This window comes from Haemaphysalis longicornis, unplaced genomic scaffold, assembly GCF_048455015.1.
Source record: "Haemaphysalis longicornis isolate Haplotype H1 unplaced genomic scaffold, Haemaphysalis longicornis Haplotype H1 scaffold_142, whole genome shotgun sequence".
NCBI lineage: Eukaryota > Metazoa > Arthropoda > Arachnida > Ixodida > Ixodidae > Haemaphysalis > Haemaphysalis longicornis.
In genome coordinates this window covers 117501-133494 of record NW_027526248.1, presented here as the reverse complement: position 1 = coordinate 133494, position 15994 = coordinate 117501, and positions in this window count along the sequence as shown.

Genomic DNA, 15994 nt, shown 5'->3' with positions numbered 1-15994 from the left:
AAATAGAATATAAGACGTCCGTCTATACAAACGGTCAAAACAGTTGGAGGGACCAACACGCAGTAAGTCCGGCCACCTTCGCATTTGAGATGCGAAGGCTTAGGTGACAACGGAGCTGTTGGTCTTTACTAGCTTTACATTGGCTTTCCTTAGGTTGGCAGATTTATTAGGATAAAGATGGTTAAAAATCGAAGCTATCTTCATGAAAACCGAGTTCGATCAAAGACCACAATGCCGCTTCTTTCTAAAGTCCAAAATCGTCCACTGTCTTCCGGAAGGGATTATCCTACTGCGTTCTTCCAAATAACTGAAACTGCTCTGAGTAGTTGTATGGCAAAAATGACCCCCATCAGACGTAAAACCGAGGAGTGCCATAACATCATTTTTTTCGCGCTGTTACCAGTTCTCTGGCACCCCTTTTATGCATAAATAATTTTGACCCGTAACCGCTTGTTTCACTGCAAACGCCGTTGAAAGACCGTAGTCCTCCGCTATCAGGCCACGTATCTCGTTCTCCGCTCACTGCTCTAATCCGCCAGGCTGTCCTCCTCCCGTGTTGCTACTATCAAGATCAATTAAGTAGCCGTTCCTAACATAGAATTCCATTTTCCCGCATCCGCAATTCTCACCCGCTATCTCTTGGGACGGCGCGCAACTTCTTGTTAACTTTTGTTTGTGGTTCAGTGTGAAGCAGCATGACCTCAAGCCCTCTAAGTTTTTTATGTGCTTCTTTCTCCCTCATTCTGCCATTTTTAACGCGTTGTTTCTTTTTTGCCGATAAAACAAGCAGAACGTTTATCCGTAATGAAAGAACGTGGGTGCTCTTTGTTTCTGCTTCAAATGGGCTTGCCCTTTCCCATGCGCTATTGCGCCCATGTCTGACCTATGCCACCAGTGTTTAGCAGTTTGGAACCGTTCTGCCTCCACAGAATTTACGCAGAAGTGTTCCATCATTTTTGTTTCGCGTATGAATAAAGGGAGAAGCAGAGAAGATTTGCACGTTTCCGTAGCACCAAGGACACTAATGTATTTAAAATTAGCACCCGAATAAATAGCAATGCTCCAGGATATTTTTTTTTATTTATATAGCGCAGTGGAGAGGCCCGCGAACGTGCTGAGGGCCTTATTTCATGAGTTCCGTGTTACCACGAAACTCATGGAACCCACGGAACTCATGGAACCCACGGAACACGGAGTTCTGTGTTACCACGAAAGTATGATATACAAAAAAGAAGCGTTAAGGGCCTAAACAGACGTAGGGTGTAAGGTGTAAAAAAAACAAACACAAAAAAACGAGACAACGAATATACACGGGGCCTCAAACGCGGGCATCGTTCTGTGTCTTTCCTCGCCCCTGTCTGTTTAACACCGCAGGTTCTTAAAGACGACAATCCTTGTTGCGTTACTCAAACGCTGAAATTTTAGTATGTTTCCCTCTTTCTCTATGTTGCTGTATTTCTGTCTGTCTGTGTGCGTGTTTCTCGATTCAGCCTTGCGGCCAGAAGTTCAAACAATCCGCCAAGACGAAGTGTCTGTAAACAGAACCGTTCGAAACACCTGACACTCCTGGCATGAATCGCCCTACTTCAAAGTCGATAGAACCACATTGCCCTATATCTCCACGTGCGTTACAAGCATAACGTGGGACCTATCTAGTTAAATCTTTTGTAACTTTTGCCGGTTGCTTTCTTAAAATGGCACCAGAAGCAAAAGCTGCGCTGGTGACAGCAGGCGACGGCGGAGTGAATTTTTTTCTGCAGTTCATGAAGTATTTTATTTCGCAAAAATCAAGCATGTATGATTTTTTTATAAAGGAATACTGCAAATATCGCTTCTGCATTAATTTGTTCTCTTATATTCGCGTAATGTCTTGTTCTTATTCAACAATGTTGACAAGTATGAACATTACACCGGACGTAGACGGGTAGATTTAGCTGTGACTATATAAGAATATTGCGTAGGCCTCGTTTTACTTTGGCCGGGTGGCGGAATCGAGTCACAGACAGACATACAGACAGACCAAAATTTCTAAGTGTACGTATCCCAAGAAAGACCATCCCCTTTAATAAGTTTTTTTTTTGTTCTGTGGTAAATAAGTTTCGTTGTCACAACAATTTAGGCAACGCCAGCTGACTAAAACCACGTCAGGACAACCAAGCCATGATGAGCTGTTTTTATCTAACTCTTTTGCGCGCTTTGTTGGGCTTCCACTGCAATGACCGCTGAAACTATTCTAGATATTTCAATTCCAAAAACTCCCTTTATGAAGCAAAAGTTTTGAGCGGATGAGCCGGAACAATCTTTCAAAGACGCACTCACAGAAAACATTTAACGACTACAAAGAACGACGTCTGAAAAGGAGCCTATCTTCAATCACGTTGAGGCATTTTTAGGTGTCCTTATGAACAGACTGGCAAAATGCCGAATGAATAACGCATTAGGCTCTCAGGCTCTTACCTTATATACACACCATAGCAAAAGTGCAGCTAGAAATGTACCGCCTGCGTAGTAAACGGCGTCGGTGAGATCAACAAGATGGACGTCTCCTTATGCAAGAGAAATGAAAAATCATACAGAAATAATGTCACATTCCAGCAGTGCAATGGTGCAGTTTTGGGGGAAATTACTCACATCTCCGGCAACACAATTGCCTTTATGGGCTAAACGTAAAGCAGTCATCTCGAAACGTTAAAAGCATATACGTCTGTTGGAATAGTGTGATAGTGTAAATTCGCATGCTTTAATCATAAGCTGTCTCAATCCGAGGGTTTTGAAAAATAGACCGATTGCATCAATAAGTCGATCGATGCATAAAATATAGAAAACATTTTAAGACCATTTCGAAGGTATGTCGAGGCTGCTTGATATAAAGATTATCATACCACAAGGTGCATGCAGCAGTGTGTTGGCTACATTGTTGCTAATGGAGCGCCCATTGTGGGGGCCTAACTCACCGCGAAGGAAAGCAAGAATAAGCGCCCGGGCCTAGCGGTTCCACCTGCATGCCGAGAGGGGAATCTGAAAGGTCTTTTCAAAACCCCATCACTGTGACTTAGGCGCCCTTAATGGACGTTCTATTGACAACAATGTAGCCTCCACAGTGCTCCATGCAGCTTGTGGTATGAACGATAGATGTTCTAGTCCCATGCAAGCGGGCTCGGTGGTTGCTAGTGTATTGAAAGAGAGATAAGGGAGCTAGGGTACTTTTTTTAGCATGTTTAGTGACAATCCAAAAGTTTACAGCAAGCGCATTCACGGTGTTCGTGATACTTCGTGTCAACTATTCCGGTTAGAGTCTTGATGGTCAGACCACTACATCCGATTAAATACTGGAAGGCTGCTTGATATAACAGGGTTTACTTCAGTCGCAAAGCGTAGACACCCGGGCCATAAAGAAGCACTTCAGTATAAAGCGGGGAAGTATTTCAAAAATGGCGCTAATGTGGCAACAGTGTTCCACAATCTATCGCTGAATCAAATTTTTTATTTGAATACTACATCTGACATTTGTATCCTCGGTATTCAATGGCGTGGAATGTATGCAGGCAACCAAGTGTGCGCCGCCATATCTGTGGCCAAGCGTCTGTTGCTAGGCGACGTTGCGCGCACGGCCCGCAGATCAGACACCCCTCTTCTCCTCCATGCAACCGTGTGAGTGCGTCCGTAGCCTCCGCGATTTGCTGCCGGCGGTGCGCCGCTGGTAGCCGGTCGCGAAGGCCACGGTGCGCCGTCACTCGTTACGTCGGGCTCCGCGGGATGGCGGCACTTGTCCGTGCTAAGCACGACTGTGAAACACATGACTGCGTTTCACGTTACGAACTCTTCGCCGAACACAAAGTATTGCGTCGAGTGCACTGTGAGTGCGATTAATAACATCTCTGTTGGCGCCACACTTTAGAATCGGATTGGAACGGAGCAGATGACGCACGCCGGTGTCTTTTTGTTCTTCGGCGTGCGGCCGCAGTGGCCCAGGCTGGGCCGTGACCATGGCGCATCGGCCATGTCTGTGGCCGTTTCCAGTGTTGCCAAGCGAAGAAATTGACCGCTAAACTTTTGAACGAATATCGTCTATAAGTTCTCATGTACGTTGCACAGAAATATGTGTTGCTCCGCCGCTTTTCTGGACCTTAAAACGTATAAACGTCACATCATTGTTTCATAGACAAAAAAGTCACGTTGGTGCAGAAAATAGTTTGAGCTGGTTCATTACTATCACTAACTCGCATCAGTAAGTGGCTGCTGGTGTTTAAAAGATAGATGTAGCACTCACCGTGAATTATGCCCCCCACCGTCAGCGAAGTGGAGATCCAGAAACGAAACAGCTCGAATGCCTGGAAGAAAGAAAAACAGTTTTGGTGCTGCGCTACCCAAGAAAGATGCACCTCACTTATTAAGGCGAAAACGTTGACGGCGTTGTTGTCTAGAACAGAAAATGGCGGTGGGTGTAAAGAGCGAAAAATTGATTTTAAAGCATAGTTTTACTACTTTCGTCCAGCGCTTCCACCGCAGATGCGCAAATTCACCTTTTGACCAGAGACACAGCCCCAGCGACAAACTGCTCCAAGCGCATCACGTGATTCTCCGGGCCCTCTTTCAGCGCAGCGCATGAGGCCCCGTTTTCAGTCGTTCTGCTCAGCATAAGCGGCGGTCGTCGCCGCGGTTGCGGCCGATCAGCTCGTCAGCAGCCTACCAACCCCGACGCCTCCCACGCATACGACGCTGGGTCGTTTCGGGTTACGTGGCTCGTTTCGCGCCCGGCGAAGAGGAACGCCGGTTTCGCCGGGAACGAACGACGCGTTCGCCGGGCCTCCTTCTGTGAGTGTTGCACGGGGACGAACGACTTTGAGCCGTCGTCGGCAATACAGCTACATCAAAGCTTAACCAAGCGAAACCAAGTCTCAAGCAGACTGGGCCAAGCCTTTGCTGCGCCTATCCAAGGTTAGCTGAGTTAAGCCGCAGTAATTTTAGATGCGACTGCATCTCATTCACTCGCCTTGTCCCTCCATACGGCGTTGTTGTTCTCCGTCCACACCCCTCCCCCGTTCTCCTCGCCGCGCGAGCTGCGCTCTCCGCCGCTCACCCCCTCTCCTCTCTGAAGCCCTGCGTGGCCTGACCCGCCCCTGCACGCCGGACACAAATAAATGTCATTTTCTCTCTCTCTCTCTCCGATAGAGAACACTCTCTCGCGAGGGGCATTGGATTGGATTCGATTGGATTGGCTTGGCTTGGCTTGGGTTGGATTAAAGTGGATTGTGTTGCGTCATAGCCGCGCCACGTTGCGTCATAGCCGCGGCAGGGAGTTCACGGCACGTTTCACGCGATGGGAGAATCAACCTAACGGAAACAACAACGGAACCCCCTATGCGTCGCATCTACACAGGGGTTCCCGCGGGGGGAGGTGGGAGAAATTTTTTTATTGGCACGGGAACTGAAACGATCTCCAGAAGGAGCCCAGTGAATTTCCACCAGGCTAGTTCAGCCCCTTGCCAGCGCTGTAACAACAGTGGCCCTCAATTCCGCTCAGCTTGCGTCAACATACCGCGTCCTAGCCCGACCCCGCATGAGTTGAGAAGGTGCTCACCGCCTGCGGAATAGTAGCGACAGTACAAACCTTGTTATTAAGCCTGAGTATTCATATTTTACAGGGTGGTTCTCTTGAGCCCAGGGAAGTCTTTATTCTTGGAGTGTAGTAGCAGGGCGTTATCGCATGCATGCACGCAAGAAGGCATACATATTATGTGTGCATATATGTTGTGAGTGCTAATGGGTGTTTTGGTTGCATCAGAGGACTCGTGGACTGAGTTAATTGCGATTCGCTGGTAGGACCGATTTCTCATCTGTACATTTTTAATTGTAATCATGATTTTTACATTAACATCATCGTCGGGGCTCATTCTCCGGTGTCACCGACTTCCCTGCAAGCCGAGTAAACAGGCGTGTTTGGAGCTACAACTACCTTGGGCCTGTCTGCGTTCGCCTTACAATATATATAAATCAGTGTATCGAACCGAACGAAATGGCGGTTCGGTTACGGTTCGGGTTTGGGTAAAATATTTCATTCCGTTTCTATTCCGGTTTGATTAAATTATGCACCGAACCGGTTTGCAAGCCTGAGCTTATTCGCGAACAGGTTCGGAAAGATTAAGTATTACTAAGTGAGGACAAATTTTACTGTTTAGTTCAAAGGTGCCTTAAAGGGACGATGAAGTGGTTAGTAAACTTTGCGAGATTACTAGTGCAAATTGTAGTCCGGAGACCATAGGCCATGTTTCGAACATTCTGAGCGCGTTTACGCGAATTTATTTAGTAGAAACATCAATTCGAAACTGCTGTCCTCCTCTCTGCACCCTCGCCGATTTTCTGTGGCGTTTTCGTGTGACGTCAGGAGATGAGCTGGCAATTGGCTGCGCTACTGCACGGCTCGCCGACTTTCCGACCGAGTCAGTCGGCCCTGCAGCGTTTAGTCCGCCGGCCGCCGACGGGTCGTCGCAATTCGCTCGCTCAGTTGAAACTAAGCCACAACAGGGTTGTTAAGAAAAGAATCTGTCTTTCTTTACTTTGTTAGTTTGTACACTGTATCAAGCTCCGAGTCCGGGTCGCTCCACACAAGCGCTGCGCAAGTGCACATGCGACGCTTCGCTGACTCTACGCTACTATAGGAAAATCTAAGGCCACTTGAAGGCCGGAGAAGAGTCAGCTAAGTCAATATAGGTACTAAGGAAATAAAATAAACTGAAGCGTTTACCGTAAAGCGCAAAACTAGGGAGCAAGAAGCACTTTTTGTGCTGGGTGAACAAGCACAGCGGTCAGCAGCACGACAACACATCTGCGAACGCTTTTCCGTCTCAGAAATGCAATTGCTAGAGGTGAGATTTTGTGCAAATTTGCGCGACGCTTACTGCACGAGCGCTATACAACAAATAGTCACCCAAAGTACTTGAAATGCTAAAACTAAATAAAAGAGTAAAGTGGTTCTAAATTATATACCTTATATACCCAACTTTCGCAGCGCTGGCTCGTGGCCGAGTGGACTAATGCGCTAGTTTTATTGTTTTGCAAGTCGTAAGTTGGAATCCCCTAGGGTGCATGCTGTTTTTTTTTTGTAAGTCGATTTTTTGGTTTGCGGCCGATGTTTTCTAAACTGAGTTTTCCATTTTTGGGCCGTAACGTTCACTGCTCCACGAGCGAGTTCGCAGAACGCGCGCTGACTGACACTGACGCGCTATCCAGTTCTCGTTGGCGTGCTGTTGCCACAAGCACCGACTCCTTGCGGTCAGTGGGCACAGGCCTAAATCAGCACACCCTTGGCCTGGTGCGAGCACGATTTTTACGATACAGGCATGAGTGAGGCAAGCTCCGAATATGCGGGAAAAGCGCATGGCATTTGAGCGTCTGCGGTGACGCGGAGGGCGTTCATCCACTGCGTAGGCCTCGGCTAGTGATTTCTACGATTCCAAGCCGTCCAGGGAGGCTTATCTTAGGCATTTTACAGCCGAAAACATGTCAGAAGCGCGGTACGACGATTATTGATATATTGAGAATGCCCATCCAACGATGCCGTCGGATGTCAAGCATGTTGTTTTACAGAACCGAAACCGAAACTTGTTTGAATGCTAAAATTGGACATCGTCCAATCACGGTGCCACCTTCGCCCGACGTCGCAGCCTTTAGTTGGCGCGGCCGCCACGGACCGCGCATGGTAGTTTTTCTTCTTTACCGTTGTATAAAATAATTAACGACTTATGAACCGGATAAACGATAAAAAGTGTGGTAATTTGAGCCAGTCTACACGGTTCAAGCAAAACCGGGAGCTTGACAAATTCACTTCAGTGTCCCTTTAACCAAGAAGCACAAGTTTGGTTTATTCAAAAAGCTGGCTTTATACCAATAGGAAAGATGTCGATCTTAATGACATCTTCAAACGATGTGGCTAGATAATCTGGTAAATTTATGGAATTGGTACCCTTGACCCGGCACATTTTTTTGCCAGCCCTTATGACGTCACTATGACGTCACAGGGACACATTTATGTGATTGACAGACGTCGACCAGAGCCGCCACTACAAATCAAGTCTGTGAGATTTAGTGGTGTCTCCAGTTTTCTTTCACCGTACCTCTTCATTCCTAACATGCAGTTAACGCATTGATAAGGCAGTTTTTCCACATTACGTCTTTCTTGGTGAAAACAACGCCCCGCGGTTCCGGCATAGCGCAGAGCGAGTGGCCAAGTTTTGTTTCTTTGAGATAAAACAATATTGCAGTTTATTTTGGCTTCATGGTTGCTTAGACGTCCCATGCTGAGGGTGTATGGCGACGCAACAGGGGAACAGCGCTGACCACGAACTTAGGTGACTTCGGCATAGAATTTCCCGTCCCGATCGCAAAAAAGAGGATTCTATCTGATTTTTTATACAACTAACAACGTACAAAAATGTGGTGGGAAAAAAAAAACCTGGCCGGCGATTACGATATCCCTTAATGCGATATTTGGCGCAGCAGCAGTGCGCTGAGGCGGCACTCACTCGCGGGTTATCTCGACGGCAGCGATGATGAGCAGCTGCTTTGGCGCAGCGAACGCACACCATAGTCACGCCCCCCTCACGTTTTCGCCAAGGGTCGCGCCGTCGAGCGCCTCGCGATGGCACAGCAAACTGCCCCCTCCCGTCCCCCACCGCGCACTTTCCGAGAGCGCTGGCTTGCGGCCCCACGGCGAACCGTCGTCCCCTCCCAATTTCGTGACACTCTCCTCGTTTGCTTTCTTTCATCGTTTTCACTGTATAAAAAAACTACATAAGTTTCAAGAATAAATGACCTGCATTGTTTTGCCCTTTGCTTTATTTGGCTTCCTCGAGCCTACCCTTATTTCTACATACATACATACATACATACATACATACACACACACATACATACATACATACATACATACATACATACATGGATACATACATGCATGCATGCATGCATGCATGCATGCATCCATACATACATACATACATACATACATACATACATACATACATACATACATGTATGCATGTATGCATGTATGTATGCATGCATACATGCATGCATGCATGCATGCATACATACATACATACATACATACATACACAGAAATAAGGGTTGGCAGTCAAGAACACCTCGGAAAGCAAAGGGGAGGTTGTGTTAGCTCATTGAAACAGATAAAGAATTTGGAAAGAAAGAAAGAAAGCGAAGAAAAAATGCCCGCCAGGTGGGACCCGAACCCACGACCTCCAGAATACCGGTCTGGTGCGATATCGCCCCGCCGGTAGCGTAGTGGTTATCGCACCAGACCGGTATTCTGGAGGTCGTGGGTTCGGATCCCACCTGGCGGGCATTTTTTCTTCGCTTTCTTTCTTTCTTTCCAAATTCTTTATCTGTTTCAATGAGCTAACACAACCTCCCCTTTGCTTTCCGAGGTGTTCTTGACTGCCAACCCTTATTTCTGTGTTTTTTCTACGAGTCCCTCATTTCCTATTCTGATTCGCTACATACATACATACATGCATGCATGCATGCATGCATGCATGCATACATACATGCATACATGCATGCATGCATGCATGCATGCATGCATACATACATACATACATACATACATACATACATACATACATACATGCATACATACATACATACATACATGCATGCATGCATGCATGCATGCATGCATGCATGCATACATACATACATACATACATACATACATGCATGCATGCATGCATGCATGCATACATACATACATACATACATACATACATACATACATACATACATACATACATACATACATACATGCATGCATGCATACATACATACATACATACATACATGTATGCATGCATGTATATACATGTATGCATGCATGCATGCATACATACATACATACATACATGTATGCATGTATGTATGCATGCATGCATGCATGCATACATACATACATGCATACATACATACATACATACATACATACATACATACATACATACATACATACATACATACATACATACATACATACATACATACATACATACATACATGCATGCATGCATACATACATACATATCGCGGATTTTCTTGTTGCATGCCTTACTCCTTCACTCAAAGAATAAAAAAGGTAATAAAATAGTGGAATATACGCCAGCGACATTTTCAAATTAATCAAACACAGAATAGTTTGGTTTCCATACCTATGAGACTACTTCGTAATCAACGTGCGCATTTCAACAAATTGACTACGGTGAAGCCTATAGGCAATTGTAGACAAAGCGCCTCCGGCTTAACTCAGACTAGTAGGGCGGTAACTCAAAGTAAGCAAGTTTTAAACTACCAAAAAAAGTGTTTTCGCCAACTCTATTTGTTATTCTTTCTCCTCCTTTTTATTGGGTAGTATTTTTTTCTCACTGATTGAATTCCGACTCCTTTAGCTTTACCCACTCGTATTGTAAGGCTGTAGTCAAATCCGTGCATAATTGAAAGCCGATCTTACCAGACAGCTTAGCCCAAGCGATGTCAGATGAAAGGTTGTCTCGATAATGCACATGGCTGGTTAGTACTGCAAATACGGCATGAATATCAGTCACAACACTGCATTTGCGCTGAGCGAGGTTAAAATTCTACAAACGTAGTCCGCAGGAAAATAAAATGATCGGATGATGAAAGCACAGGCGCGACTTGGCCACATGCGGTCTCACTTGCCTCACGCACCACAAAACTGCCCTGGGGCGCTATTCCAGATGGTCCCAGTTCCGCCTACTGCCGAGTCTCCTTCTGCTTGGGTTATGAATGTAGAGATACTGGAGCATTTGATACACCTCGAGCCAAACCGCCGGAATCGCGCGCAGGACCCCTGGCATATTCAGCGCACTGTATTGGGGCCGCTTACGTTGATAAAGTGTGGCTTGTGGTATCTTCCGCATGCAGCACCACCTGAAATCGATCTGCGATACTTATTCCCTAGCATAAACTGGATAACCGCACTGCTACTTTGAAATCCCCAGCCTGGCTGTTGGCCACGCCCGGCGCGGGGCGGTCCGTTTTCCTCGGGTTCTGTTCTTCCATTGAATTATATTTGCTACTTAGCTTGAGGGTAGTCCCAGTGCAGCTCTTCGCAAGCACAAACCAAGTAATCAAAGGCGTTAACTGTAGCGAACGGAGCGCGCCCTGCTACCGACCATCAAATATGGCTTTTGTTTACGGCTTGCTTGAGTGTGCATGGCGGACGCTTATCAGAAATCACCCCGTGTCAAGAGCGTGTTTGAGCATTGGCGAGTGCGCTTCAGACATTGAAGTTGTGTCATTTGTCATCGACTATGTTTTCACGGTGTATGAAGAAGGCTCCCGTGGTAAAATCGTGTCGTCCTGGCCTCTCTTATCGGCTGGTACGTATATGAATCCAGTTCGGACCGAACACCCCCGCGATTGTGGCGCCATTGGCTGGCGGTGGCCTGGGGACTTAATTTTTGTTTTGGGCTAAGTTCTTGTCGCTGTTAGCGGGCATGAAATGACGACTTCGGTGCTCCGACGCTCCGCCCACACAAGGTGGACGCCATAGGTGGGTGCGGCTTCGGTTGTTACGCCGCGCCCACGAATGGGCTGGGTGTGTTTGACTGACATCAGAACTCGGAGGAAACTCGGGCATGGTTTTGCACGGCCGATGTAAACTCTGGACGTCCGTGGTGCCCGCTGCTGCGGCGTGGTTTATTTTTATGGTCGCCGTAGCAGGCATATTTCTACCCAGACAGGTCTTTTAAACGTGTGAGGAATTTCCAGCTCGTTTTTAGCTCCCGAAAAGGGCTGTGCATTGGTTGTGATGTCGGCTGGCGACAGACCCCCGCTTGCGACGACTTAGAGGAAGCTTTCGCTCCATGACCGTCGAAGAGCAAGTGTAGTGTGCGCTGCGGTTTTACGCGACGCGCAGCTTCTACAGAAGCGCTGGTGGCGACCGCACCATCGTCCGCCAACAGTCGACCGTCAACCGGTGTGTGCACAATACAATCAGTGGAGACGTGTTTCCATATGTTTCCAAAACGTGTTTCGCGATCCAGACAAAGAAGGAGTCTCGAAACACGCATTTTTACCGACGGTAGTTGCAGGGACTGTTGAGGGAAAGGGGGGCAGGGGGATGTGAGGGGCGAATCGTCTTTTAACCAGAAGACGAGGGAGGGAAAGGAGTGAATTAATAAGTGAAATTAATAAATTAATAAATAAATTACTAAATAAGTGAATTCGCTTCAACAACTCAAATCGGCCTCAAGTATCTATAGGAGCTTCACTTCGGCCACAATTCCAAGCTCGAAGACGCTGTTCAAGCAAACTGAGACTTAGTAACGCAAATGTAAGCACGCTGTTTGCGCTTCTAAGATACCTGGGCGAACGATGAAAGATACGTGGGCGAACGACATAGAAGAGCGGCACACAGAGCGAACGAGATCCAAAGAAGAGAAGCCCGATCGCCGCGAGTATAAAACGTTGGTAGTGTCTATTATCCCGGCTACCGTGAGAATTACCGCCAGAAATTTCTCACGGCAGTCACCTCTCATTGGCTAACAACGCTACTCTGAGATTCTATGGGATAAATATTCCCTAAACAGCTGAGCGTCCGGTTGCCCCAGTAGCGCTGTGGTACAGTATTGGTTTGTGGACGTGAAGGCTCAGGTTCGAGTCCGACATAGCGAGAGTTCTTTTTTTTTTTTTTTTTTTGCTTTCGAGATTTTTTGGTCAATGTAGTTTTGTTATTGTTTTTTTTTATTCTGGTGTTTAGTATATCAAGAGATCGACGCGCAGGACATCTAGAATGTGTGGCATTAGGGTTAATGCAGGTTGTGTTCTGTGTTTGCTGGGCTGGGTTAGGTTAGGTTTGTTGTAGTTGGGCTGGATTTGGCATAGGTTATCATGCGTTCGGTTAGGTTAGGTTACGTTAGGTTCCGTGAGGTTATGCTATCTTAGGTTAGATTACGGTGGGACGAGTTACTATTCAGCGAATTTTAGGCCAGCCAGCTTTTATGGAAACTGCCGTGAGATTAGACGCAGCCTAAAACGTTGTCCTAGAGCAGTGTACAGTTGTCATCGACTTGGAGCGAGTGGCCCTAGCGGCTGCGTACGCCTTCCCTGTAAAACTCTTTAAAACATTAAGGGAAATTTTCAGTGCTTATAACTAGCACCCTTACACAGCAATATAATAGGAAACAACCTTTTAAAGGGTGTTTTATATTATGTAACATCCTTTCTAACTCGAAGTGCACCGCACATTTCGGTAATTAAGTGTGCAAGTGTGTTAGTTATAGACAGTGAATAGTACCCTCTAAGGGTTTGAAATATTTTCAGTGCGCCTAGCGTGAGACCGCTAATTACAAAAAAAAAGCCTTCGGGGAAACCTGTTCACGACTTCGGGAAGCGTCTGCGACAGGCTCGGTTTCTTCTAATACGTCTCACCGCTCTAGATTCGCAGTACAATACTAATAGTAAACCAAGAATTCCTTGCTTAACGTGGCGCTGAGCTGTACTTGGGGCTGCCTTAATATTTATTCCGATGTGTTAGAAGTAGGCTAAGGGAGTATCTCAACATTTCTGCCCATTTAGAAGCAAAACTCGTTGCAATCGGATACATTTTCTTGCAGATGCTGAAGCAGGCATCAGTGTTTGCAGCACAGATTTCATCGCCTTCTAACCGCCTACTTCAAATGGCTGCGCCCTTGTGGTAGAAGAGCGGCTCCTCCCGCATCTTCCACGTCGTTCCAAAACGATAATTTGACGGCACTGCCTCTCCGGTATGCCATAAACATGATTTATGCTTCACAATGTGCGACTAACAGCTCGCTCTCCCGAAACAAATGTCGACAGGAAAGTCGCTGCGTGTACTGGCTTAGCGGCGTTTTCATCGTTAAAGATAGCGCATAGTCCCGCTTACCGAAAAGGCCGAAATCCCCATTTCTCCACCCAGAAGCTAACATTGTGAGATTCTGAGACACCTCCAATATATACCGTAAAGCGCCGCTGTTCTGACAGCATTCCGAACGGAAGGAAGGCACACCTGTCGTGGGGCGACAAGGCGTGCCGTGGCAGGACTCACATATTCCCACGGTTTACGAAAAATTCCAGGAACTCATGCGCCGCGTCGGGAGTGCGCACCTTTGCGATTCACGAGCAGTCAACTTCTTCGCCCTCTATGGTTGATGACGATGATGATAATGGCGACGATGGCGGGTAATAATGATGTGATGACGAATATGATAACGGCTGGGATTATGATGATGATGTAGTTTTCTTTGTACAGCCCTTTAGTGGATGGGCCGAAGCTTGGTATCAGTTGTGTTAGAAGTTGATTTAATTCATGAAAGAATGATGCCATGGAAATGGGAATGATGATGCGCCCTAAGCCTAACGACGACGACGTTTTAACGCGAAGCTTTCTCGTGGTGGATTCTTTGGTTGGCCAATCCCACATTTCGAGTACGTGGTATTCTGGAGGTATGCACCCCTTCTCTGGAACAATAACGGCAGCTTCTGGTGTGCACTCCGTATACCTAACATTTGGGTTTGAGAACTCTCACGGAACTCCAGTTCCAGGCAGGTGGCGCGCTAGCACACAGCGAAGGTGGGAAACTTGAAGAGCATTGGACAGAGCTCCGTTCTGTTCATCAAGAGAGGAGTGAAACAGGGAGGCGAAGAAAGAGCCTGATGGAACAAGTAATATTGCACGCAATACTGACGGCAGGTTGATGTCCACGTGGAGTTCTCAATGCTAAAAAATGGCCGCGTATCTGCTGTTTTGCGTTGGAAATGTCGCCGAAAGACGATAGTCGACGGGCGCCCCTGCCATGTAAAGGCCTTTCTTCTCTTTCCCGCTCAACTCTCATGCTGATCCTTGCCCGTCTCGTTCCTCCGAAGATAACAGGCTAGAGGTTTGCTCAAGTCAATTTAAAATTACCGCGTTCCACTGCTCCAACTGGGGTGTCTCGATGCCAGCGCTGCCGTACGGCGGAGACGCGCCTAAATTGAGGCACCCTACTACAACGTTTATAGAACCGCGTTGCCCTACTTGAGCGTTCCAAGCGGAATGTAAATCCCCTTTAGTGGAACCGGTCGTTGCTACTGCCGTATGATTTCTTAAATGCCGCCAGCAGGTAGCGCTGCCAACAGCAGGCGACAGCTTTCGCCGTTGATGTAGTATATCCTTTGCTATCGCAAATACCTAGCACCCGTGAATTCTTAATACTGGAACGATGCAAATATCACTTATTTATTGATTTTCTGCCTTATATTTCCGTAATGTCTTGTTCTTGTTCAACAATGTTGACAAGTATGAACATCGACAGTGGAATCAGACGTTTAGATTTGGCTGTGAGTATATAAAACTATTGCGTAGCTTTCGTTTCACTTTGGCCGGGTGGCTGAATCGAGTCAGACAGACAGAGCGAAATTTCTGCATTTAAGAAGCCAAAGAAAGACTATCATTAGAAAACCGGGGAGTCTCCACTAACGTGAAATCTGGGGAGGGACGAAGAATGCAGTGTATAAGTGAATTCTTGGCGCCATGGCGTTTTTGCCCACGGAAATGATACCGTTGGGGAGTAGAGGTATACAGCTTTGCTGTAAAATTCTCGTGTTCTGAAGCATGAAGCGTTCTAGTGCGACGCTTTGGAAAACGAGTGTCCCGGTATTTTCGTACCGTGAGTACATGAAACGACGACGACGACAAGAGACGCCGACAGCCCAACCCCCTAAGGGGCTTCGACCCTAAAACGCGCTCCACTAGAGACGTGGTTCCAGCAAAACACAGGGTAAGTTCCGCAACGCAAGAAATCTCAGCACTGAGTACATTGCATGTTGTCATCTCTTTGAAGACTTCCACCCATCTCTCAGGGACCGAACTACCTGAAGAGTTCCAATCTTCTAGTTTCTTTTCAATGCTTTTAATTGCTGAAAAAAATGCCTCTGCAAAGTTGTCTTGGGCAAAAAATTTCAA